This window comes from Lissotriton vulgaris, chromosome 6 (genome assembly GCF_964263255.1).
Source record: "Lissotriton vulgaris chromosome 6, aLisVul1.2, whole genome shotgun sequence".
Classification (NCBI taxonomy): domain Eukaryota; kingdom Metazoa; phylum Chordata; class Amphibia; order Caudata; family Salamandridae; genus Lissotriton; species Lissotriton vulgaris.
Genome location: NC_141694.1, coordinates 947,336,722 through 947,362,644, shown reverse-complemented (window position 1 = coordinate 947,362,644; position 25,923 = coordinate 947,336,722).

Sequence of the window (25,923 nt, the reverse complement as noted above, 5' to 3'; positions counted from 1 at the left end):
CTTTTCGTTCAATAGCTTTCAAAGACTGTCTGGGAAAACGCGTGCTCTAAATGTAAGACTGGAGGCAAATAATATCTAGAGGCAAATAATATCTGGAGGCACTCGCATCATGCACACTCCCAGACTTGCTTGTGCATGGTTTTTTTTGTAAAACAGATAAACAAATGGCTTTGTCGTTGACTAGTAAATAGCTTTATAGTTACGAAATGTGAGACCTATTGCATTTGCACTTATACACACATATAGGTATATGTACACAGAGCTATACACACACACACAGAGCTCCTCCTCTACACACATTGGCAGGATTTGTATACACAGCTACATACACACACAGCTACAGACATGCACAGTTATACAGACAGACACAGTTCCACACACACACACACACACAGCCACACACACCCATACACACACACACAGTATTGTACATACATAGCATCACACACACATAGCATTACACACAGACAGCATCACTCAGCTCCTGGACACATATCTGCACACATACACAGCTACAGACACACACAGCCGCACATTGCTACACACATACACATAGCATAATACACACATAGCATCACACACACATACACAGCATCACTTAGCTCTTGTACACATAGCTGCACACACACACATGTACAGAGGTGCACAGTTTGAGCTTGTTATAGACACATACAGCATCACACACATAGTATCACACACACATAGCTCTAAACATACACAGACACTCACTGGCACTCTGGACTCGCACTCTGGACTCGCACTCTGGACTCGCACTCTCAAGCAGGCAACAGGGTCACAAGCAGGCAACAGGGTCACGAAAACGGAGGCACAAGCAGGCAACAGGGTCACGAAAACGGAGGCACAAGCAGGCAACAGGGTCAAGAAAACAGAGGCACAAGCAGGCGACAGGGACACGAAAACGGAGGCACAAGCAGGCAACAGGGGCACGAAAACGGAGGCACAAGCAGGCACAAGCAGGCGACAGGGACACGAAAACGGAGGCACAAGCAGGCAACAGGGGCACGAAAACGGAGGCACAAGCAGGCAACAGGGTCACGAAAACGGAGGCTAAAGCAGGCAACAGGGGCACGAAAACGGAGGCACAAGCAGGCAACAGGGTCACGAAAACGGAGGCACAAGCAGGCGACAGGGTCACGAAAACGGAGGCACAAGCAGGCAGCAGGGGCATGAAAATGGAGGCACAAGCAGGCGACGGGCTCGAAAACGGAGGCACAAGCAGGCGACAACAAGTTATTGTGGGCACAAAAGTGGACCAGTCCCACCCACTATCCGGGCATCTCCATTGAACAGCAATTACTACCTGCGACCGGCACTGCAATGGGTGCAGTTCTGCCAGCTGGTATAGACGTTTTCACGAGTAGTTGACTGCTACAAAACGTAATGCAAGTGGGCTAGAAGAAAGGCTCTGCGGCGGAAATACAATAAAACGTAGGGGTTAGTGTTACGAAATGAAGGCAACCCTGGGAAATAGCCCCCAGGTTCAGAGCCATGGTTTACCGCAATGTGCCAGGACGGAGCCCCCAGACCCCGGTGTTTATAACTTCCACTGCGTAACCAAGCTAAGGCCCTGGTGTGTTCCCGCGCCGGCGACTCTTCGGACACCGACACTTACTTGTGGTGGTCAGACCAGCAGAGGCAGCTCCACAGACTGCCAGGGAGAGCACCAGGAGCGCACCCCAGCCCGAGAGCCGCGACCCTCCGCATCATGGTCCTCGGCGGGTCCTTCCTATCTGCTGCCGGCACAGGTAACTAGAAATCCTGCTGAATGTGCCAAGTCTCCCTTCAGAGTGTCACTAAGGAAAAGCTCCAGCATCTGTTGCAACTTACGAATGAGTGGCCCCAGTGGGCGCCTCCTTCACAACCCCAGGCCGACTCCGCCTCCCTCTTCCGGCCCTCAGGTAGCCTCCGCCCGCCGCATGCTCCAAAGTTTCAACAGAAACCCAGCAGGTCTGCGGCCTAAGCCCCCCCCTCTCTGACCGCAGGTGAGGCCCCAGGGCTCACATCATGCACGAGGCAGGCATTAGCACTACTTCACGGCTGCGAAGGGCCGTTCACAGAGGATCAGGTAACAATTGGAGGGTCATTAGCTTTTCCAATGACTCAAGCTGCGTTTCGGGGTAGCCATTTTACACCTGAGGCCCGGGATTTGAGCAGAGGTAAAAGCGGGTTGAAAATATGTCGAGCCCAGGCTTGCCTGACTCTGGTTTGGGCTATTTTTTTCTTCTGAAACAAAAACTAAAACAGCAAGCACATAAAAACAAGCATTTACAATGCAACGGAGGGGGGGGCGGAAAGGCACGGAGAGCGGGAGGGGGGCGGGAACGGCCACACACTGACAGCGGGAGGGGGGGCGGGAACAGACACACACGGACATAAAGCAACAAACAAAAAAACAAAGCACTCACTTGGAATTCTTCCGGCGGCCGTGGTCGGCATGGAAGAGGGGCGGGAGAGGGGGCGGGAAAGGCAACCACGCCCACTCGAGCAGGAAGGCGGGTGCCGTCAATGGCGGACCAGATTCGGGGGCGTTCCCTTGAATTGGCTTTCCGCTGACGTAGCGTGATGTAGCCAAAAGCCAAAAATTCTCTGGAACGCCCCCGAATATGGTCCTGCATTGACGGACAAACGTGTCTTCCAATGGCTAGCCTCCATTTATGGAGCTAGCCAATGGAAGACGGGGGCGGATTCCAAGCCCCATACTATACTCATTAGGTTTTCGCCTGCGCGAAAAAGCTGCGCAGAGCGCAGCTTTCGCCAGGCAAAACCTAAAAAATTTTATTACTCAAACTATTCAAAAGTTACTAAAAAGCAGCAACATGTGTTGCCACACAGTAAAAGGCCCTTTGTAAAGCTGTACTGGTCACCCTTTTGTTGCTTAATGCTATATTTGGGCGTGAAACTGGTGCTACTGAGGTGCATACAGAGGGACAATTTCTCTGGGGAAAAACATGCACACCTATCACATTAGTTCAGAAAGGGGTTAACATCCAAATTAGTTATGTCAAATAACGTTTTGTTTGTGAAAAATAAAGCACTGTTGTGAATTTCTGAGTAATTATTTTTGGAAATTTTTTGTTTGAACTGTGTGGTAAGCCTCTGACACCAAACCACAGTCACCCACAAACCTTTGGTTTTCTTAACACTGGTTATTATTATTTCCCCACCGTAAAAATGATTTTCCATGGCAATTGGGGGCATTTATGTTTGTCAATGAGGAGGAGTACCATGATCTAGAAATTCTTATCAGGACGGGGTCCTTACGCCTAAAAGAATTTGACAGGGGGGTCTTGGCACCAAAATGTTTGAAGACCTATCTCCTAATTGGTGTTGCTCACGCCCAGCTGCATCATAGGTGCACACAGGTGAGAGGCACACGCCAACAATATCACATGGCCAGCCACCTCATAGGCTTTTTTTTTAATCTTTTGTAATAATGAGCAAGAAGGTGGCGTAAGAGTCAGAGCTGTGTAATTTTGGAGCTGGTGAACCAGGTTCGAATCTCGGCGTCAGCTCAACATCCAGTGATTCTGGGCAAGCCACTTAATCTCCGCGTGAATACCAAAAATGAACGCGTCATTGTCTATGTAGGGGTATTTGTAGAGCGCACTGTTACTTCAAAGAATGTCCTGGCGCTAAAGGCTGATAGGGGAGCAGCGGGGAGGGAAAGATTATTGGCTGGGGTAGAGCCAGATTTTCAGTTTCTTTCGAAACAGAGGTGTTGATTCAATGTTTCTTAAGTGAAAGGGCATTTTGGTCCAGAGGGCAGGACCAATGTAAGAGAGAGCCTTGCCCCTGTCCTCGACTTTTTAAATCAGTAGGTGTTTGCTAGCAGCAGGTTAGAGGAATGGAGAGTTCTTCATGGGGTATAGAATGTGATTTTTCTTTTGAGGTACTCTGGTCCGGTCCCATACAGGGCTTTCTGGGTAACAAGTAAGTTCTTGAAGATTACTCTTTTCCCTACTGGGAGCCAATGAAGGCTCCTTAGAAGGTGGGACACATGTGCATTCCGGGGAAGCTCAAATATTATATGTGCTGCTGCATTCTGGACAAGCTAAAGTCTGTCCAGCAGATAGCTAGGCATGTCAAGATAGAGACCATTCCTATAGTCCAACGGGGATATAATCAGGGCTTGAGTCACCTGTTGTCTGGCAGCTCTCGATTGAAAAATTAAAAATTTCCACAAGAGACGTCGCAGAAAAAAACAGGTGCTTACTACCACATTGACTTGGGCGTGAAAAAGAAGCTGGTTGTCCATTATGAACCCCAGATTTTTCACTGCCGAGATGTTGTTCGCCATGGGGTCTGGTGCGTCCGCAGGCCAGAAGACTTGCAGCGGTGTCTCAACGCCCCAGCCCAATAACTCTGTCTTCCCTGCGTTACATTTCAGCTGATACGCAGCCAGCCACCCAAAAACTGCCGAAAGGCAGGCACAGATAGACAACCCAGGACAGGGCTCGTTGTTCTTCCATGTAAACAACAGCTGCATTTCATCAGCGTACAACACAATTTTAGCCCCCAGCGATTCTGCCAGCGTGGCAAGGGGTGTGAGGTAGCTGTTAAACAGGGTCGGACTCAAAGCCGAACCCTGCGGGACCCCAATCTTCAACTGGCTCGAGGCGGCAGAGTAGGGATGGCACCAGATGTCGTGCCCCCTCCTCTCAAGGAAGGATTCCAATAATTTCCAGGCCTGATCCCTGATGTCAATCAAGTGAAGCCGAGACAGGAGCATATGGTGTAAGACCTTGTGTAATATAACGGGTGCTCATGTAAAGCTTTTCAATTCCTGTGGGTGGAGTTTGCGCTACATAAAACTGCAAGAATAAAAAAATCTAATTTTGCCTGTCTGCACAACATCAGAAATGTTATACACAAAGGCTCCAAAACAAAGATAAAAATAAAGATGAGACCTATTGGCTTTGCTAGCGCTTGTTAGAACTGCCCTTGGGTGGTGCTTTTTGTGATGCTCCAGTTGTCAACACTTTAAAGCGCCATTTTGCCTTCCGTGTCTTATCTACAGCTGCAAGACCTCTCTGTTTGAGAAGAAGTGATAGGAAGCTGAGCGGACTTTCCCACCTACGTCCCCATTGTTACCTATAAGTGGTGAAACGAGGAGAAAAAAAATACAATATGTCACGCAGATGCAGAGCGTAAGGCAGCACAGGAAGCATTGTAGACAGAGGAAACTGCGACGGACAATATTACCTGCACAGCATAGCAGGCGGGGGAATGCAAGCAGGAAATCGTATCTACAATTCCAATCTGTGAAAACAACCAATAAGAAAACAAAGGAAACACCACGGGTCTCGGTCTCTTTACAGTGCCAGATATGTTCACATCTTCTCTGAGTTTTCTACCCAGAATTTCAGCCCTACCCGCTGGCGTAGACACCCTTCGCATCGTGGTTTCACCCACAAAGGGTATCTCTAATGACTAGCTGTGTTATCCGGACTAACTTTGAAAATATTAAAACCTTTTGTCAGTTTAGCGCAAAAACGTGAGTCATCCACTTTAGTTGATGAAGTTCCAGCAATTATATAAATTGGGGCGCGACGTCACTTATACACCGTGGGGCACCCCTCATTGGGTCTGCTTCTCCTTAGAATGATGGGATGCACATTGCACACACCACTTTTATTTATGAGGAGGCCATACTTAGGCCTCAGTGCTCATAGCTACGAAGCATGTGGCACAAATTTCAGGAGCTCATCACATTTTAAAGAAGGTGCTTTGCCGCCAGGCTTTATTTACATTTTTTATTCTGATAGCTTTCTTGCTATTATTATATTGGATTCCCCTAGCATGTTTGAAATACTTTTATTATTTTGAAAGTGACCGTGTTAGTAAAAAAAAAGATACATTATCGTAGAAATAGTAAGTTCTTTCGCGATTACCTAAACCCTTATTTTAAAGTTTCTTTTTTCTGCGTAAATCCTGCTCTGTATTCATGGGAACTGATTAAACCGTCCATTACTCAGTGAGAACCAGTGAACATGAAAGGTAGGGGGCAGGGCACAAGTCCTAATAACCAGAAGTGTGGGGACTAACCAAGTTACGCAGTATGCAAGTGAAATTATGGTGACATCATGGCCCATGACATTGCATGTGGCATCACAGAAAGTGGTATCACAACCCATGACCTTACAGAAAGTGACATCACAGGTGACAGCAGATCTTAAGACCTCACACATATGTTTAGCCGGTCTATTATGAGTACATTTGAGTGCATTACAATATTTAACAAATTAGATTTTGCATTGGGGTTGTGCCAAAAAAGTAACGTGACCCGAAGCAAAATCTGGGCCTCAACGTATACATTTAGGGGCTTATTTATTCTAGCCCTGCATCGCTCTTGCACCACATAAAGTGGTACATGCATGACGCAAGGAGCTCATAAAGATTTATGAAGCCACCCAAAGCCACCCATCGTGGCTTTGAGTGGACTCATAAATCATGAATTAGGCAACACTGCGCATACCGCTGCAGCGCCTTACTCTGCGCCCGGTAGGTGTTCTATGGGCATTGCTGTGGGTTTTCCCACGCAACACCCATAGAATTTGACGCTGCCCAAGATTTACAAAAACAAGTAAACGTGGGGAAACAAAATCCATACGTCGCCCGAGTTGAGTGTCATGAGGAGAAATAAATTCATTTCTCCTATTTTTTTCCACTTTCCATGTGTGCCACATCCTGCACTACACATAGAAATAGGAAAACACCTTGTAGGATTGTTTTTGTAGTAGAAGGCTCCCCTTCCTGCTCAAAAACCGAGGTGCCAGGGTGCCTATGTTGGCGCTAGGCTGCTGAAACGGCGCCAGCTCAGGTAGAAAGGCCAGGAATGCACCGTATTTATTAAATGTGGTGCATTCCTGCTCTTTCACTTTGGCAAAGGGCAGCTATCTGCCCCAAGCCAAAATGCCATAAATGAGGCCCTTATTTTTTTTAAACTCTGACACAAAGAAATTGGCAATAAGGAGAAACGTGGCACTAAATTTGCTCTGCCTCATTGGTAAAAAAAAGTCTGCATTTTAAAATCTCATATGGGGTTAAGGCACCTGATACAGAGATATTTGTGTGCCCCATAAAGCTAAGGGAATACACATAATGATAAGATAACTCTGGAGGTTAACACGTTTGCTGGAAAGATATGTGTTTGTCAAGTTCCAGTTTTGAACCAATGTAGAATAGAGGGTTAATATGTCCCCTGCAAAGCACATCATGTAACCAACAGATGACATATTTTTTATTTTAGGTAAATGTTTAAGTGGGTTACTGCTTATAACACAGAGATCCTTTTGTTACTTACAGTTTATAAATTGCAATTGTTCTAATGTAGCACAGTGAGCTATGAAAAGAACACTTGACTCCTACATTTAACCCTCACTGTCTTCTGTAACAAATCATATATATTGATTTACACACAGAGGGTTAGACATGACATCTTCTGTTGGGGTTTTCCCTGTTTTTTTGGTTCTGGCCTCCTGTTTTTGATTGTGTGATGAACTTCAGTTTTGCTGGTATTAATGACTCTGGGCACTTTACCACTGCTGACCAGTGCTAAAAGGCTTGTGCTCTGTATCTAAAATGCATTGGCATTTGGTTTCTCCATGAGTGGCATATTTGATTTACTAGTACAGTGCACTATGCGTGCCCAGGGCCTGTAAATCAAATACCACCAGTGGGTCTGCAGCACTGATTGTGCCAACCGCATGAGTATCCCTGCAAACATGTCTCTGGCCTGCTACTGCAGAGCCTGTGTGCTCATTTTTAACAACCATGTCGACCTGGCAAGTGCACCTACGTGCCAGGACCAAGCCTTTCCTTTTATTACATGCAAGTTACCCCTAAGGTCTAGGGAGCCCAATGGGCAGGGTGCAGTGTATTTAAATGGTAGGACATGTACTTTTGAGTTTTACATGTCCTGGTAGAGAAAAACTACTAAATTCATTTTTTACTACAGCACAACCTGTCTCTCCTATAAGTTAGAGTTGGAGCTGCCTTGTAACATTTTATAAGTGTTTCTTCCAATTGGGAGCTGATTGAAAATTAGAGTTTTATGTTTCTCAACTCACAATTTAAAAACACATCTATTAGTGAAGTTGTTTTTTAAATTACAGGTAAGAAAATGCACTTTCTGAAGGTTGGCATTTTCTTACTTTAACCAATTTGTGCCTCTGCCTGACTCTAGATTACACTTTTGGGTTGGATGACAGCTGGGCTTTGTGAATTCACTCTAGACAGTCACATACAAAGGGAGCTGAGGTGTGACCTTAATATCCTGATGGCCCATCACCAGGCTGATGAGCCTTCCTGGGTTAGAGTGGTGGAAGGAGCTGTCACTTGCACCTAAACAGGGCTTTGCCTGTGCCAACAGAAAGAGCTGCTTTACCCCCTGTAGTATGCCTGGAGCCAGGTACATTAGGGGCAGGGTCTTGTGCACTACAAATACCTTTCTTTGAAGTCTCGTTACTTCAAAGGCTTAGCTAAGATGGGTATAAGTACTGGACCTCTGACACATATATTCAGAACTCCTCTGGATTGAGGACTTTCTTCCAGGAAGAAGAGCTGTTGTTCTACCAGGAGGGATTGCCACTTTGCTGTTTGCTTTGCTGTGTTGGCCTAATGTCTGCCACTTCTTCCCTGGGAGTTAAAGGACTGGACTTTCATCTCTGCATCCTGTGTTCTAAGGTTACCCAAGGGTCTGAAAGAGCTTGCATCCTGTTGCTGAAGCCTCAAGGACATCAAAGACTTCACCTGCATCTTGCTACCACCGGCTGGGCACCTCTGCTCTGAGTTCTGACCTATCAAGTGGTGCCAAACCTAGTCCTGGGCCCTTGGAAGTGGATTTGTGCTGCAACCAAGGATGTAATGCATTGACTCCAAAGCATCAGTTCGGAACCAGCATATCCCTGCAAAATCAATGCTTTGTCGTTGTCTGCTCCAAAGCCGTAGTCCCTGCTTGCTGAGCGTGTGACGCAACAACCGCAACTTACAACACAGCCGACTTTGCCGCAGCGCCTCCAAAGAACAACTACGTGAGTCTCGAGCATCACTTCAGCAAAGTCTGTGACGCTTCGCTATGGTTCTGACGCAGCCCCCGCCCTGTGTGGCTTTCGAACATCGCATCACCCTCAGCCTAGCAGCTTGACTTTGATGCTGTATAAGTTGTTGTTTGTATAAATCCTGGGACAGACCAACACATCTGACAGTGCATACACATGTTTTATATACAGTGACTGAAAAAAGTCAAGAACATGCCTCTCATAAGTACTTGTGAAATAATAAAAAGCCGTGTTCCCTTGTTACCCTTCTATTGCATTTGCATCTAGGTGTGAGGCTCCAAAAGCTCCCAGGCAGGATACTCGAACAAAATGAGGCCTGATGGCCCCTTACATTCAGCCTTTGTTTGGGTGCAGCTGGACTTTAAAATAACAAAACTTCCTTGCCTGCATGTCGCTCGAAACAAAAGTAGACAACATGCAAGAGCTGCTGAATGTGTCCTGGTGCCTGACAATAACACTTCGACCAGATCAGCATATTCCTGTGGGGCCCAACTTCTTGGCAGGTTGAACGGTGACCACGTCATGAAAAGAGTGGGTAGATGCCATCTACCTGCGTGTAGTCAACACAAACCAGATCTGTGCAATAATTTACATAAATATAAATCTGGCAAGGTTCAGGCCATACTGGACCTGTATTCAACACCTCTGTACTAAGGATTCACAAGCTCTGTAACTGAGAAGATTGTCAATGCAATGTCCTCCTACGGAGGCATGCAACTTGATACTTCCAGTGTTGGTAAACCTGCATCTACGTCAAACTAACATCATTGATAGGAGTGAATGAATGTTAACACATGCTTTTTATACATTAGGAGTGTTGCAATATACACTTGTCAGGGATGTTTTCATTTTTCTCATGGTTGCAAGGGCTTTGCCAAATCGTTACATGGAATACATTTGTAAACATCCCAGTTTTCTGTATTGACCAGATTACTTACTGGCAATCTTCATTACTCCGATTCTCTTTACTATTCCCAGTACCTATGATTTGAGTGAAGGCATCTATTTACTCCCCTATGTCACTATTTTCAAAACTTGTTTTGCCTCTCCATTCTGTGTATGACCCTATCCATAAAACTCCTCACTTTCTCCAGGACTGACTGTTTTAAATAACGCCCAAACCATGGCTGATGAAGGAAAACTGGGAGGGAGGGTGGGTAGTAAGTACTAGAATTGTAAGGAGAATCAGCATATTGAAGATTACCAATAATTAATCCAGCCATTACCTTCTCATCTCCTTCATCGTCCTATCCCTTGTGATTTGAGAGCTACCAAAGCCAGCAAGCCTTCATCAGCTACCAAAAACATTTGTTAGACCTGAAATCCTTGATGAAGTTTCCCCTGACTTTTTGTCTTCTGACGTCCTTTTTTGCTAACATCCTGGCTTTAGGATTTTAGGCACTTTACCACTGCTAATAAGTACTAAAGTGCATGTGCTCTGTTCTCTAAACATGGTAACATCAGCTTACCCACAATCGGCATATTTAATTTACTTATAAGTCCGTAGTAGAGTGTATTACATGTGCCCAGGGCCTGTAAATTAAATGCTACTCGTGGGCCTGCAGCATTGATTGTGCTACCCACCTCAGTTGCACATTAAACATGGCTCAGGCCTGCCACATCGAAGCCTGTGTGTTCAGTTTAAACTCCCATTACGACCTGGCAAGTTAACCCTTTTTGCAGGCTCTAACTACTCCTTTTCATACAGAGTCACTCCTAGGGTAGGTTCTGGACAACCTAGAGCATAGGGTGTAATGCATTTTAGAGGCATGACATGTACTTTAAGTTTTACATGTCTAAGTAGTGAAAAACTCTGAAGGTTGTTTTTCACTACAGCAAGGCCTGTCTCTCACATAGGATAACATTGGGTATATCTTACAGTTTCCAAGTGTGATTCCCGAGTGCAAAGACATAGAATTTTTGAGATTGGTGTCCCTGGAATCACAATTTAAGATTGCACTTTATGGTGAAGTCAGTGTTAAATTGCAATTCTGAAAATAGCACTTTTAAAAAGTTGGCATTTTCTTACATTAGCCATTTGGTGCTTGCTGCCTGTCTCTGATCACATAACTGTGGTGGGTGACTGTTGGGTTTTGTGTATTCCCCCTAGACAGCCACACACAATGGGAACTTAGCTGCAACTTGACAGGCCATCCTAGGAGGATTGAAGAGAGGAGCTGGACCCAGCCCCACCTACTCCTGAATAGGCTGTGTCCTGTCCCCACACAAAAATTGCTCTGGTACATCCAATAATTTACTGGATCCCCTTCTGGAAATGATGCATGGTGTATTAGTCAGTACTGCCTGGCTTCATTTTGCATACTATCCCTTATAGCAACACATTGACACTTGGGCAGTTTGAAGGGTCCTTCTCTCCAACCAATTTACATCTTTTTATCGTTTGCTTTGATGTTCAAGGGTACTCAGCTGCTAATCTGAGATTCTTATTCACCCGTCTTAATAGATGGCACTCATATGGGATTGTGAAACCTTCTTATGAGCTACTTTTTTTGCAGAAATTACCTCAGAAAATTGTTAATTGTTGATGATGCCTGCCTGAATGTTTTTTGGGGGCAGAGGTGGCTCTACAACATTGATGCATCCTGCCTTGTTTTTTCCAGTGTCTGTGTGTTGTAGGGGTTCTGCTAATAATGTGGTTTGCCACTTCTTTTGCGTCTTTCTTTTCCTTCAGCACTTTTCCTTTGTTGCACTCTGAGGCTGAGTGGAGTGTCCCGTATCTGATTCATACAAGCCAAAAAATTCAGGCATGGCCCAAGCTGCTTCCCCTTTTCCAAACTTTTGGCAATATCTACTAATGCCTCTTCCTCTTTTGTTGTAATGAACTACAGGAGTATGACCCATAAACCACGTTCAGATTAGGGTAGGTACATGAGGATAACAAACAATATCTCAACTGGTGTTATTATGAAAGGCGATTAGACATGTATGCATCAAGCATTACGTGAACAGAGACAATGAGACTCAATTAGTAGTTTTTAGAAACGTGCTCATGGCATTGTATAATTAAAGAACAAGAATTGTTGTATACAGTTGTAGCAGCACTGTACGTAAACAAATAACAAACAACCTGAATTGGACTTGGTGCTCTAAATGTGTAAGTGACACAATAAGTGGCGATGTAAGTGACAATTGTGATCAGCAGGAACGGCGCATGGTGTGAAGGTGCTTGAATATATACAGTGTATCAAGTGAACAATGTGGCTCAAAACAATGAATTGTAATGCAGATATCTTGGAAGATTTGACAGATTATTTAACAGAGCTACACTGGGAGATGCACCATCTATTGCGCTGAACGGTCGAGGACGTTTCTATCCTCTTTGGTCAGGAAATTAACCCTGGGCTAAGTACTACGCTAGCGTAGTTTGCAAAGTTTGCGCTACTTTGTACTACGCAAATTGCCCGTACCACAGTGCAAACACGCGTAGCGTAGTGTAATGGTCATTTTTTGCTTTCTCGCGGTCCTCAACGTCATGTTGGCGACCGCAAGCGAGCAAAATGACATTCCGGCGAGACTTTATCCTCGTTTGAGATCAGCAACATCAAGTTGCCAATCGCGAGCGTGGAAAATAAACCTCCCGGCGAGATTCTCAACGCGGGGAGGTCAGGTTTCTCATTGCGAGTGGTCGCGTATGCTTGCCACCGCTCGCAAAGAAAAACTACCAGTCCGCATTGAGAAAGCTGCCGCTCAAGTAGAAAACTACTCGAGCGGCAGAAAATGACTGCTTGCACTGTGCAAGATGCGGTTTGCACTGATTGCATAGTGCGAACAAGCATCTGGCACTGTTCAATCAGTGCGAACACCATTTTGCACAGTGCACTATGCAGTTCGCGTAGCTACGCGTAGCTCGCGTAGTGCGAAGTGCACTTTGCATAGCTACGCGTAGCGCTACTACGCAAACTACGCTCAGGCTTAGTTGAAATGCCGAAACACCTTGGCAACTACCAATGTGACAACTCATTCGATAACCAGCCCAATAGAGCCGGATCATCAACATTACTAGCATAAAGGGAGCATAAGGTAAACTTAGCAAACCTAGGAGCACTACAGCTAGCGATAATGCAGCGGCCAGATGTATCAGCCTTAATTGAAGAAAAATGGATAGCTTTATTACGGGCTGGAATTGCTACCCATCTAGTACGCATGCCTTGAGTTGTTGCTCATAATATGCTATATCCCAGGTATTTTAATAGATCTTTTTGGCTCCTTTCTACATGAGTTTCTTGAAGGCAGACTATGTCTGCTTATACTGACCTAGGCCCTTGAGATACCATTTGTCTATTTTTTAGAACGTTTAGGCCACAAATATTGATCATTGCGATAACGTACTCATTATTAAGCTTTTATAGCTTTACCTCACCAAGAACATTATTTGTCCCAGCATTTACTATTACACCATTGCAATCTATAGACCCAAGACCCGAACCCACTCCAAGTCTTTCCGGTTTACCTCCCACCCCACTCCTGTGCCTTACCACCTCCCCACTCCCTCCCTCTGCCCCCCCACCCTCCCCAAATACCTAGGCAATCAGGCATAGCCTGAGTGAGGTGCATCTAATGTCCTGCCCCACCGTCCACCTGTTATTCCACACAACTAAATCAATAGCGATAATTTAAGAATACTTTACAATTAACCTTATAAGTTCCTCCCCTCAATTCTTCAATGCCCCCCTCCTTTCTCGAGCTTTACTATTTCATTCAAGCAGCCTGTGCTAAATTCTCGGACACAAATATGCAAGAAGTACCTTTTAGATTCAACTTTCAGTCTGGCCGGATTTTGTAGAAAGACCTCTGCCCCTGCTTTCTGAAATGGAATCATTAGCGGTGTTAACCTCTAGCGCCGTTCGACTGTTGCATGGGCAAAGTCTTGTTTGGCAAAGAAAGAGACCCCATCATGTGTTTTTGAGAGTTAGGTCGGGATTGGTCATACACGAGCTGTCACAACAGAAAGTTTCCAAAGAATACCAAAAAGGCTCTTTGACGCTCTTGAAGCTGCTTCTTCATCACTAGGGGTACTCGGTATGCGCATTGTATCTTGCAATCCCAGTCCAACTTTATTTGCTCAGGGAAGGTATTCTTCAGCAAATTAACGATGTATAATCGTGAGTTGCTACCTTCTACCCCCTCCGGTATCCCCAGGAAGTGTACGTTGTCTCTACGCTTTCTATTTTCCTGTTCTTCAAGCTTGACCCTGACATCCGACAGAGTACCCCCCTGCCCGATGTTCTTCTCCTTCAGTTTCTCAGTTTCTACTTCAAGAGTCTCCATCCATGTTCCAACCAACGTCAATCTTTCCGCTATATCCCCAAATTTCTTATTTATCTTTTGAATCCCTGCTTGTACTTTTTTTGTTTGCCACTCTAGCTCTGCGCCCATCTGCTCTCACTTCTTCTTGCATTTTCTGAATGGATCGGAATATCGTTGTCACATTTGATGCCTGAGTATTCTTTTTCAAATGAAAATATTCCCTAATTTGCAGCATCCTTAATTAAACAGAAAGTGGGAGGCACATGTAGAATATGTTACACATTTCTTAAAAAGGAAACACCTTCAACATTATTATTCAAAAATATAAATACATATTTAATAATGTTATTGTAAAAGTAAAAAAACATACCAAGTTCTTGAACTACAATATTTACGAAAAGAATTTAGAAATGTATGAGAAAATTTCCATAAATAGTAATAAAAAGAACGTATTCATAAAAAATATAACATGTATATTTAATTGTTCATAACTTTTTTTACACATTTTTGAAACATTTTTCTACTGTTTTCTATTGACATGAATGGAAGAAATTGTTATTTTTCTTTTTTACTTTCAGGGTTTTTGTAAACGGTTTTGTAGCTGTTTCTACAGTCAGTTGAGCACCGCTGTCAAGAATGGATGCAAGTATTGGTGGTTAAGTTTTTTGGAAGGAGAGATGGGGAGAGGTAGATAGATGGTGTATAGTAAAAAAAAATTACTTCATTGCTGTTTTTACCACTTTTACATTCCAATACAGGTTGTGTTCTAATGTGCACAGCAAGATGGCTGTTTTTTTTTCAACTTAGATGTCAAAAGCTGGGAAAAGAATCATACACACACACTAATTTAAACCTATTTGAAATAAAAACCACATTTGAAAGAATGTTGCGTCGTGGTCTTTTTATTGTTTTGCCACTTCAGAAGACAAAGACCATGGCCTTGATGGAAAAACGTAGGATTCCTGGATGGATTGCTGCTTTTTGGGGAGAAAAGGTTTTGAAATGTGGGTGCTTTTTTACAGTTTTTATTCCAACTTGATTTATTTCTTGGGATTTTTTTTGTTTTTTGAGGAATGCCAAATAATGAAGCATACAAGAAGGTCTTTAAAAAGAAAATCAGTGTAGTCCTTTATGTACATTTGGATTTAACTGTTTTGATTATTGGATTGCCCAGGACTCTTGGTGACAGGTTTTATGAAAATATCACCAAGATTTGAAGAAAGAAGACAACTACAGGTAGGAATGCTAACTATTCTTTAAAATTGTTTAAACAAAAATTAAAAACTGCAAATTCAATTTGAATATGTATTTAAAACAAGTGAGTCACTCTATATGGTATTTTTACTGTTAGTAGTGAAAGATGTATGCAATATTGTCTAGGTAGTCTGAATCTTCCATCCATGAAAATGTATGGATTTTTGGCAGTAGTATCTCAGGCATTATTTCACTCTTTTTTGGATATACTAGGATTCAGACTACCTGACAATGATTGAGCAATTCTCATTTCCTGGAAACTGTGTTCTTTTTTCAAAAAATTTCCAAGAAACAATATTGGTTAAGGAGAGATTTTCCTAGATAAGGCATGTAAAGATGCATCCTGTGATAGCCTCCTTGATAAGTGCCTGGATGCATGAGCCTTAAGTGTTGCACATCAAGTGTGTTCCTTGAAGGAACACTTAAGGCTGACGCATTCAGGCCCTTATCAAGGAGGTCATCACAAAACGCATATTTAAGCGCCTTAGCTGCACGCTCCCTCGAGGATATCAACTAATATCTTTGATCCTACACACGCTTCGTCCAAATCATTTTTAGCAGTTGGGGAACCAAGAACCATGGCTCTCCATCCACTGTCAAAAAAATCAATGCCGCTGAAGAAGTTATTTCTTTAATGAACGAAGCTCGTTGGCTGGAGCTCATGTTGTCTTATTAAATTATGGATTGCCTTACATAAAGGAATTGGTTAGCCTTACTTATTGGCAAAGATACTGTGGGAATGCACCTCTCCACGCTCTTACAGTTTCTATTCTGCTTGGCAGTTGACACCTAACAACGGCAGGTGCAGGAGTTGTATGTGCACACCAGATCTCATTATTTACAGATAGTTACAAACGGAACATAGCAGCGAGGTGTGACATTTACGGTCCGCAGTTGTTTGCTGCTTACTAATAACAAAATATGGTACTTGACATTTTGGGGTCGTTGGCTGAGATTTTTGATGCCATTGAGGAGGGTTACCTTAAAAACCTGGATCTAGATCTTTCTTTATTGCGTGGTTGGTGCCAGAAGGCAATCTGCTGTTTAGGGATTGCTAATGCTGGCATCCTCTCTGAGAGAAGGAAGACTACCCTGATGAAGATTAACCAAAATTTGGGTTATTTGGTCAATAGAAAGTCCAGCGATGAGGCACGCAGACTAATATTTGGAGAAGGAATGGTTAAATCTTTAACTAAGGAGAGGGCGTACTGCGGGATGGCTGCCTGTTAAGACAGCTCCGCCAGTCAGGCACACAAATTGGCTATAATGCAGCGGTTGCAGTACTGCTGATTTTTTACTTTTGGCTGAAATGCACGTCGGAAGTGGTGGTGCTTAGCTGAGGAGCAGGTGCATGCCGTGGCAGGGCGTGGAAGACGGTAAAATCACTTAAAGTTCAGAACGTCCCCACTATCGCAGACTTACGCAACATGGCGGCCGCCTGGTAGCCGATCACAGTGAGACTGCCCGAGGATCGTTGGTGAGTTGAAAGTGGTGGCGCTCGGATAGAGAAACTGCAGGTGTTAAAGAGATATACGCGCAATCTGCTGAAATTGTTGTCAGACACATGGACGTGGGTACTGGTCCGTGTGCATCGTTGTGGTGGCAGACGGCACGGCGGTATCCCTTCTGCTGCCGGAAGGACTGAAACTGCGGAGGCCTGTCTGATCCAGGCAATAGAAACAGACGGAAATCCGTTGTCCCCACCTCTATGGCAGCGCCGTGGCATATTTTCAGGATATAAGCACTCTGCTCCCCATGGGCCATTTAGCTTCTAGACATTCTCAGCACCTCTTCATGAGCCCTCCTCTCTGTCATTGTTAGGTGCGCAATTGAACACCTGTCATTATAGCATAGGCTTGAGGGCTTGATAGGCTTGAGGGGCTATTCTGGACATCATTGCTCCACAGACCTGAATCGAAAAGGCCCACACTGAAGTAGAATTTGTTCTATGCCTGTCTGCAACCATCACTAACAACATGGGCGAGCCAGACAAACAGCAACCTAAATTTACATTTGAATCAAAAAAGCAACCAAAAGGTGCAACATCGCACTCAGACACCAAGTTGGAAACAGAATCTGCACCTGGTGGCGTTATGGAGGCTGTTCTTAAAGCGATCCAATCAAGCCTCAGGACATTAATGGGAAGTTGGACCACCTCACACAGCGAGTGGACAGTGTGGCTGCAAAATTGGACAAACAAGGCGAGCAACTGGATAGAGCGGAAACTCGCATTGCAACTGTCGAGGATGAAGCGCACGCCACAACCAGTAAATGTACTGGGATGGAGAAAGTGCTAGAAGTTATAAAGAGCAAGGCGGAGGACTTTAAAGCCAGATCTCGCCGGAAAAATATTCGAATTGCAGGCACTCCAGAATCTACAAATACTGGCTGGCTGGAGACGTATGTGGAGGAGATGCTCCGGTCAGTGTTCGGGAGGAAATCTTCTCAACAGTCCTCCTAGTGGAACGTGCGCATAGATCCCTTGCGCCATGTCCACCCCAGGTGCGGCCCTGCGCCCCATCATTGCTCGAATATTAAATTATAGGGAAAGAGATGCTGTGCTGAGGCTAGCCAGGGAGAAGCAGCAGATAACATACCAGGGTAATAGGCTGGAATTCTACCCTGACTTTACTATAGCAGTCCAGCAGGCTCTTAGAGAATTCGCTCAGGCCAAAGTGAAATTGCGTGAACTTAAAGTGAAATATGCCATGTTCTATCCCTCTAGGCTGAAGGTAACGTGGGAGGGACTGTCAACGCTCCTACAGACCCCAAAAGCCGCTCCGGAATTCATCAAGAAAATCACTTCAAAATGTAAAGATCGTCGGCGTGATGAGCAACCCCAAGACTCTGACTAGCATGTCTTCTTTATGCAATACCGTAGCTGGACAGAGAGAACAATAAAGTCGGGCAATGGGTGACGGATAGCCGTTTCATATGGATCATGAGGCACGTTGGTGGATTGGCGAGGAGCGGAGCAACAGTACTGTGAATCTCTGCTGGGAACTGATCTGCAGACTGATCCTACTTTGTTGTACTTTGACTACAGGAATTCCAGTTTAGTATCAAAGATTCATGAGTACATTCTACATCCATTATTGTGGTTTGCTGAGGTTAATACGAAGGTGTTTCTTTACAGTTATTTGGCCACCGCAGGGTAATAGATTAGACATACCGTGATGCAGGTATAGTGTTGCTCTTCCTGCTCTGGGGGTCCACACTAAGCATGGGCGGAAAATCCGTTACGCTCGTGGATTTTGCGGATTTTCGGTAAAATTCGCAATCCACAAACGCTCGCGAATTTACCGAAAATCCGCAAATTCGCACGCAGCGGATTTTTTTTTCTTGGTGATACAATTTTGCGGCGTGCGGTGTAAGTTCGCAATTGCGAACATGTAGGTGCGGCGGGCAGCAACAATCTCGCACTCGCGAAATTACAAAAATTGCAATTCTGCACAAGAAATCTACTAGCAAGCAGCATAGACCTTCTGAAAATGATGATTTTTATCAGAATAACTCCTCAGGTTGACATTTGCCTGCACTTTTTTGGATTTGAGGCCTTTTGATTTTCTTTGGATAACTTTTGAATTAGAAATCAACTTTCTCATATAAGCTTGGTGGGGCATTACAGTTGCTGTAATGCTGTTCTGCAGAAAAACGAGTTTTGCAAAAGTGAAAGCAGGTTCAAAAGTTCAAACTCATCATTAGTAACCTTTCCCTGTAGTGCTTCCTGACAAGGGCCCCTCCAGAGTTCAGTTGCTAGTTGCAACAATTGTATGACCCTGCTCTGACCCTCACAGCAGGCTCATAGAATAGCTACAAGTAGGCCACAAAGGTCCTGGAAAATAAAATTGCACTGCAACAGAAAGCAAATTACAGATAAGGAAGCAGGTGCCAGACTGGAATTTTAAAACAGTGACACATTAATAAATCAACCCCAAATTAATTCATGCCAGTTGAAGCAGGCAGGTGTGCTTGCTTTTTCCCCCCTTAATCTACAGTGATGATGAACCAGAGGGTGGCATTGATATACCAGAGGGTGGCATGGGTGAAACAGAGGGTGGCAGGGGTGAAACAGAGGGTGTTGGGAACGTGTGATGATGAACCAGACGTAGAAACACCATAATCGTGACCGTTGCGAGCCGACATGTAAGTTCGCAATTGCGAACTGGTACAAAACCCTCGCGAACTGTCAGAAATCCTTGCGAACTGGCAGAAATCCTTGCGAACACAAAAAAAAATCCGCAAATTCGTGAGAATTCGCGGATTTTGCGGATTGCGAGTTCGCAAATTCGCAAAATTTGCGAACGCCAGATTCGCAAAATTCGCCCATGCTTAGTCCACACTATGTAGTTGCAGGGGAGTCATCCTTGTATCTTCCTGGTGGGTCCCAATGCTTTAATGTACCTTCCACCTGCAGACGGTGGCACATGATTATAGGCTGAATGTCTGGTGGTGCTGCTTCTGAATGGGGGACGCATGGGGATGTAATCATTGTTGTATGTATTTTTGACCCATTATGAGGTTTATGTTGAGACCTACTTACACCCAGCTTAAATGTATGTGATGAGGGCCCTCAATGTCTAGTGATGGTCCGGCATAGAATCACAGCTGAGGGGGAGCAAAAACTAAAAGATCTAACCGTGGTACAATTTTTTGTGGGTTTAATTTTAGAAATACAGGGTGGTTGGAGGTGGGTGTTGGGGTGCCTTGTTATAGGTTGACAGACCCTTTAGGTCGTACCGGACATTACCCTAGTGGTATAAATATGATGATGGCTAGTAGCTGTCATGAACCGCGTTATCCAGCGCCCTGCTTGAAATATAGCCAAGTCTCTTCATGTTATGTTGGATTAAACTCGCACTGCATTCACATTGTTAACCTGACCGCATCCACTACTGTGGATGGTGTTGTGTGCCCATGGCGGACCCTCAAGTAGGTATTCCCCAAGTTGTTCATGGTTGGTTTGGGGTTTACTGAGGGGATTTGTCTTTGGCATGTTTGGGATGCTAAAGTGGGTTGAGGAGATGTTCTACAGACCAAAGTGCTTGAGATGCAACGCCACAATCTAGGATCAAAATGCTACACAATGTTGGACAGATGCAACTCCACATATAGGGGCCGATTATGATGGCGGACGGACCGGAGTTCGTCCGCCACCATAGAGTAGGAGGGACCGTCCGCAGGGGCAGCGGCGGTCCCTCCGTGCAGATTAGGATGTGACCGCCAGGGTGGCGGTCACATCCTCTATTTTTAACATTACGGCGGGTGCAGCTTCAAGCTGCACCCGCCGCAATGTTAAAAATGCATGCACGGCATTTGCATGCACAAAGCGGCAGGCACCGCGCGGTGCCTGCCGCTTTGTTCACGCAAATGCAGGGGGGTACCATAGGTACCCCCCATGTGCACCCCCCAACCCCCCTTCACCCAGGGGCCCTGCAACGGGCCCCCGAAGTGAAGGTCCGTATGCTTTTCCACGGCGGAAAAGCCGCCATGGAAAGGCATACTTTCTACTCCATCATAATATGGCTGGCAGTGTCTGATAGACACCGCCAGCCATGTTAATGCTTTTCCGCCATGGTCGAAAGGCGACCGCGGCGGAAAAGCGGCGGACAGATTCCAAGACCCACTAGCCATCCTAATTTGGCGGTGGGTCTATCAAGCATCCGCAGCGGTTTTCCCGCATCCTCCGGGCCGGCGGTGGCTTCCGCCGGGCCGGAGGATGCGGGAAATACGCAATCGTAATAGGCCCCTGTTGGACCCGGCCTCGTGGCGTGGTCCTCCCTGATCCATGCAGCTCCCCATGACCCCGATCCACCCGACCCTTCCCGCCATGACCCACATCCCCGACACTGGGCTCCCCGTCCTCGCCCCCATTTTCCTGGTAACCAAGGCCGAGGCCCATGTCCCTGCACCTAAGATGGCCTCCCCGGCGCCAGCCCGACCTCGCCTGTCGGCGCCATACCCAGCCAGGGGGTAGAGCGCTCCCTGTGAGTGAGAGAGGGAGGAGTAGCTAGATCACACCTTCCACCTCCCCTCGAGAGATGAGTTTCGATCACCCATCCGGCCTCCCTGAGGGCTGGCTCCAGGCCTGCTGAGTGTCTGGGATCCCTCCAGACCCAACTTGAAAGGATGAAAGGAGCTGCCGAGGTTGAACCCCCAACAACCAGCCACCAGGTGCTAAGACCTCTGCCTGCGAGGACTCCGGACATCAAAGGAAGGGAGTCCTATATCAAGGGTGGCTCTGGGACGATCAAGTTAGTAGTATCCTGGACTACGCGAGCCCTGCTGACGCTGTTGCGGCTCTCCTGCAACCTGAAGAACTAGCTGAGCCCTGCTGACGCTGTTGTGGCTCCTTTGCAATCGAAGAGACTATCGAGCCCTGCTGACCTCGTCACGGCTCTCCTGCAATCCGAAGAACGATCTGAGCCCTGCTGACGCTGTAGCGGCTCCCTCGCAACCAAAGAAATCACAAGCCCTGCTGACGCTGTTGCTGCTCCCCTGCAACCTTGAGAAACCCTGAGCCCTGCTGATCTTATCGCGGCTCCCCAAGACCGTAAGAACTGCAATATCCTAGCTCGAGCCCTGCTGATTCGATCGCGGCTCAGCGATTATTCTGGTCCGGCTGGACCCAAGATCGCCCTGTATCCCATAGTTCGAGGATTGAGAACTGTGCGCCGGATACCTTGAACCTTAAGACTGTCCTGCTACCCTACCCCTATCGAGACTCTTTGAGCCCTTGCTCACTTGTGTATAAGACACTGCGGATCATAAAGATCCATCTTTTCGTGAAGATATAAAGAATACGTTCTCTTAATCCTACGGTGTGGTGTCCCTTTGTGAAGTGGTGCTAGCACAGCGTGTACGATTCTAGATTCGGGATCCTCCCCCTGGGGGTCTCTCGCCAGTGCTCGGCTGTGTTCCTTAGGAGAGGTGGGTCACAGGGTGGTCAGGCGCCAAGTCTGTCCTCCCCTGGGATCGCCCCTTCTAACATTGGTGGCAAGCGACGGGATGCGAGTCCATATTCTAGATATCATACATTAAGCAGCTGACGCACTATCGAACAAAGATGTCGGAAAGAAATACCAAGAGTTCCGCTGAAGCCGATGCAAGTACCACGTTCCTTCCGGAATGGCTAGAAGAGTACACACAGAGAACTGAAAGAATTTTGCAAGGAACGAGGAATCGCTACCACAGGCCTAAATATGAAGGAAGATATGCAGAAAGCCCTACAGCTTGGGTAGAGTCTGAGGAGAACCCTCCCCCATCAGGGGAAGGAGCAGAAGAGCCGACCGGACTCAAACTCAACCCAAGAGGGGGCAGCAGCACTCCGGTACGGAGCAGCACCCCAGATGGGGGCCTCTCCCCCGGAGAACTAGCGGACAGAGAGAAACTGCAATCACGAACTTGAATTGGCAAAACTCAAAATTGAGTGCGAATTGAAGCTGGCCGAAAAAAGACTAACGGTAGAGCAACTTCGAGTACAAGGAGAGTTGGAGGAAAAGAAACTCCAACGAGAACATGAAGACAAGAGACTCCAGCTGGAGCATGAGCGCGGCCTGAAGGAAATCGAGCTAAAGGCCTGGAGTGAAGAAAAACGAACCTTGGGGAACCGAGAAGCGGTTCCACGGGTAGAGCCAAAAGTACACATCCCCAAGGATGTGGTGAGAGAATACTATAAGAATTACGATATCCAGCAATGGTTTAAGGCCTACGAAGTCGCCATGGCCTCCCACCGAGTTCCACAGAAGGATTGGGGAGCTGGGTTGTGGGACCGATTCCTGAGCGAAGGGAAAGACACCCTGCTCGATCTGCCGTCCTCGGAGCAGACCTCCTACAGCCACATGAAGGAGGCCCTCCTCACAAGATACGGACTCACCCCTGAGATGTATCGCCAGCGGTTCCGGGACTGCAAGAAGATCCCGGGCACCACGTGGGTAGAATATGTGAACTTTTACAGTCGAGCCTTGGAAGGGTGGATCAAGGGCAGCAAGGTCACCAACTTCGAGGAACTTACCGACCTTATCGCATGGGAACATATGTCCGCGAACTGTTTCGTGGAACTACGCCAACATTTAATGGACAGCAAGCTTGCAGACCCAAGGAAGCTGGCCGTGGAGGCTTATCGCTGGGTGAACACCCGGGTCCCCCGGGGCCCCGTCGGAGACTACCCCCGAACAATCAGGGATCTTCCCGCCAGAGGGGAGGGGGGAATCAAGGTAGGCAGAGGGATTCCCAGTCAGGACCCCAGCGTAGTCCCCCCAGAGGCCAAACCCAGACTGTACCAGCCCCCTCACCAGCCAATCCTGCTCCCCCGGGCAACCGTGGACACCGGGTCACTATTTCCTGTTACCGATGCCAACAAACCAGGCATTACGCCAGTGATCCCCTATGTCCCATGGCCCGCGACCCTCCACGACAGCTCCCCCAGCCAGACAGGTAGCCAACGTAGCCCTAGGGGAGGAAATGGAGGATACCGAAGAGTGGGAACCCGCAGCCATGGCACTAGTCTCCCTAGGAGACCGAGAGATGATCCCCGGGGCCCCCCTACCAGATAATACCAAAAAATACCGACAGCTGGTGATGGTGAACGGCCGCCAGGTGGAGGCCCTTCGCGACACTGGGGCGAGCATCACAGGTATCCTCAGTCACCTAGTCAGGGAGGACCAGATCATTCCGCATGTCCTGTGCCCCGTACTGTCCGCTGACAACACCGAGAGTTTATGCAAGATGGCCCTAGTACCGTTCGAATGGGGGGGAGTGATAGGAGAATTACGAGTCGCTGTCCGAACCTCCCAACCTGTAGACTGTCTCCTGGGCAACGACCTAGAAAGTTCCCCGTGGAGACAGGTGGAACGCAAGACCCACCTGGGCATGATGGGCCTCCCTGAGTGGGTGTGCGCTACCACCCGATCCATGTCCGCTCGACTACCCCCCCTCGGGCTGTCGACGCCGAGCCGCCCAGCCACCGCCCTGTAGGAGAAGATAGGGACGACCGAACTGAGCCCACCAGCCTCTCCCCAGGAGAGCCCGTCACTGACGACGAGACTTCGCATCCCAAGCCCGCACAGATCCCTGAGTTGGATGATCTGCCCGAGTTGGCGCAGTGGCGTCACGAGGGGGGCCCCTCCCGAGAGGAGTTCTGCCAGGAGCAAGCCACTTGCCCTTCCCTGGAAGGACCCCGGTGACAGGCCACGGCCCAAGCTGCGGGCGACCAGACGGGAACTCATTCCGTGTACTGGGAGAATGGCCTCCTGTACAGTGAACAGAAGTCTGCGGAGCTAGGGTCGGCCCGAGTGCTGGTGGTACCCCTACGCTTCCGAGACTTCCTCCTGGGCCTGGCCCACGATGTACCCCTGGTGGGACACTTGAGCCAGGACAAGACCTATGACCGCCTAGTTACACGTTTCTATTGGCCCAAGATGCGCGCGAATGTAGATGCCCACTGCAAGTCCTGTCTCATGTGCCAGGCTAGTGGGAAAAGTGGAGGCACCCGCGAAGGCTCCCCTCCAACCCTTCCCAGTCATCAGTACCCCCTTTGAGCGAGTCGGGATCGACATAATAGGGCCCCTGGACCCTAGAACCTCCCAAGGTCACCGATTCATCTTAGTCCTGGTGGATCACGCCACCCGGTACCCCGAGGCCATTCCCCTCCGCACCGTCACAGCTCCCGTGGTGGGCCGGGCGCTGATGGGGATTTTCTACCGAGTAGGTTTTCCCCGCTAGGTTGTGAGTGACCGCGGCACAAACTTCATCTCGAAATACATGATGTCCCTGTGGCAACAATGTGGAGTGTCCTACAAATTCACCACCCCGTATCATCCCCAAGGAAATGGCCTAGTGGAACGGTTTAACCGGACACTGAAGGGGATGATCATGGGCCTAGAAGAGCCCCTCCAGCGCAAATGGGACGTCCTCCTTCCCTGCCTCTTGTTCGCATACCGGGAGGTCCCCCAGAAGTCCCTGGGGTTCAGCCCATTTGAGCTGCTGTAGGGGCACCCCGTCCGGGGGCCCCTCAGCCCGGTCAAGGAGGGATAGGAAACAGCCCCCCGGGAACCTCCTCCCGATGTGTTCCGCTACATCCTCACCCTCCGAAATCAGACACGGAAATTCTGAGCGCTGGCTGAAGCCAACCTCGAAGCAAGTCAGGAGGAAATGAAGCGCTGGTACGACCAGAATGCCACTCTGGCTGAGTTTCAACCGGGCCAGCAGGTCTGGGTGATGTCCCCGGTGAAACAAGGCGCCCTCCAAGACAAATGGACCGGGCCCTTCAAGGTCGTGGAGAGGAAAAGCCAAGTGACCTACTTGGTGGACGTCCAGTCCC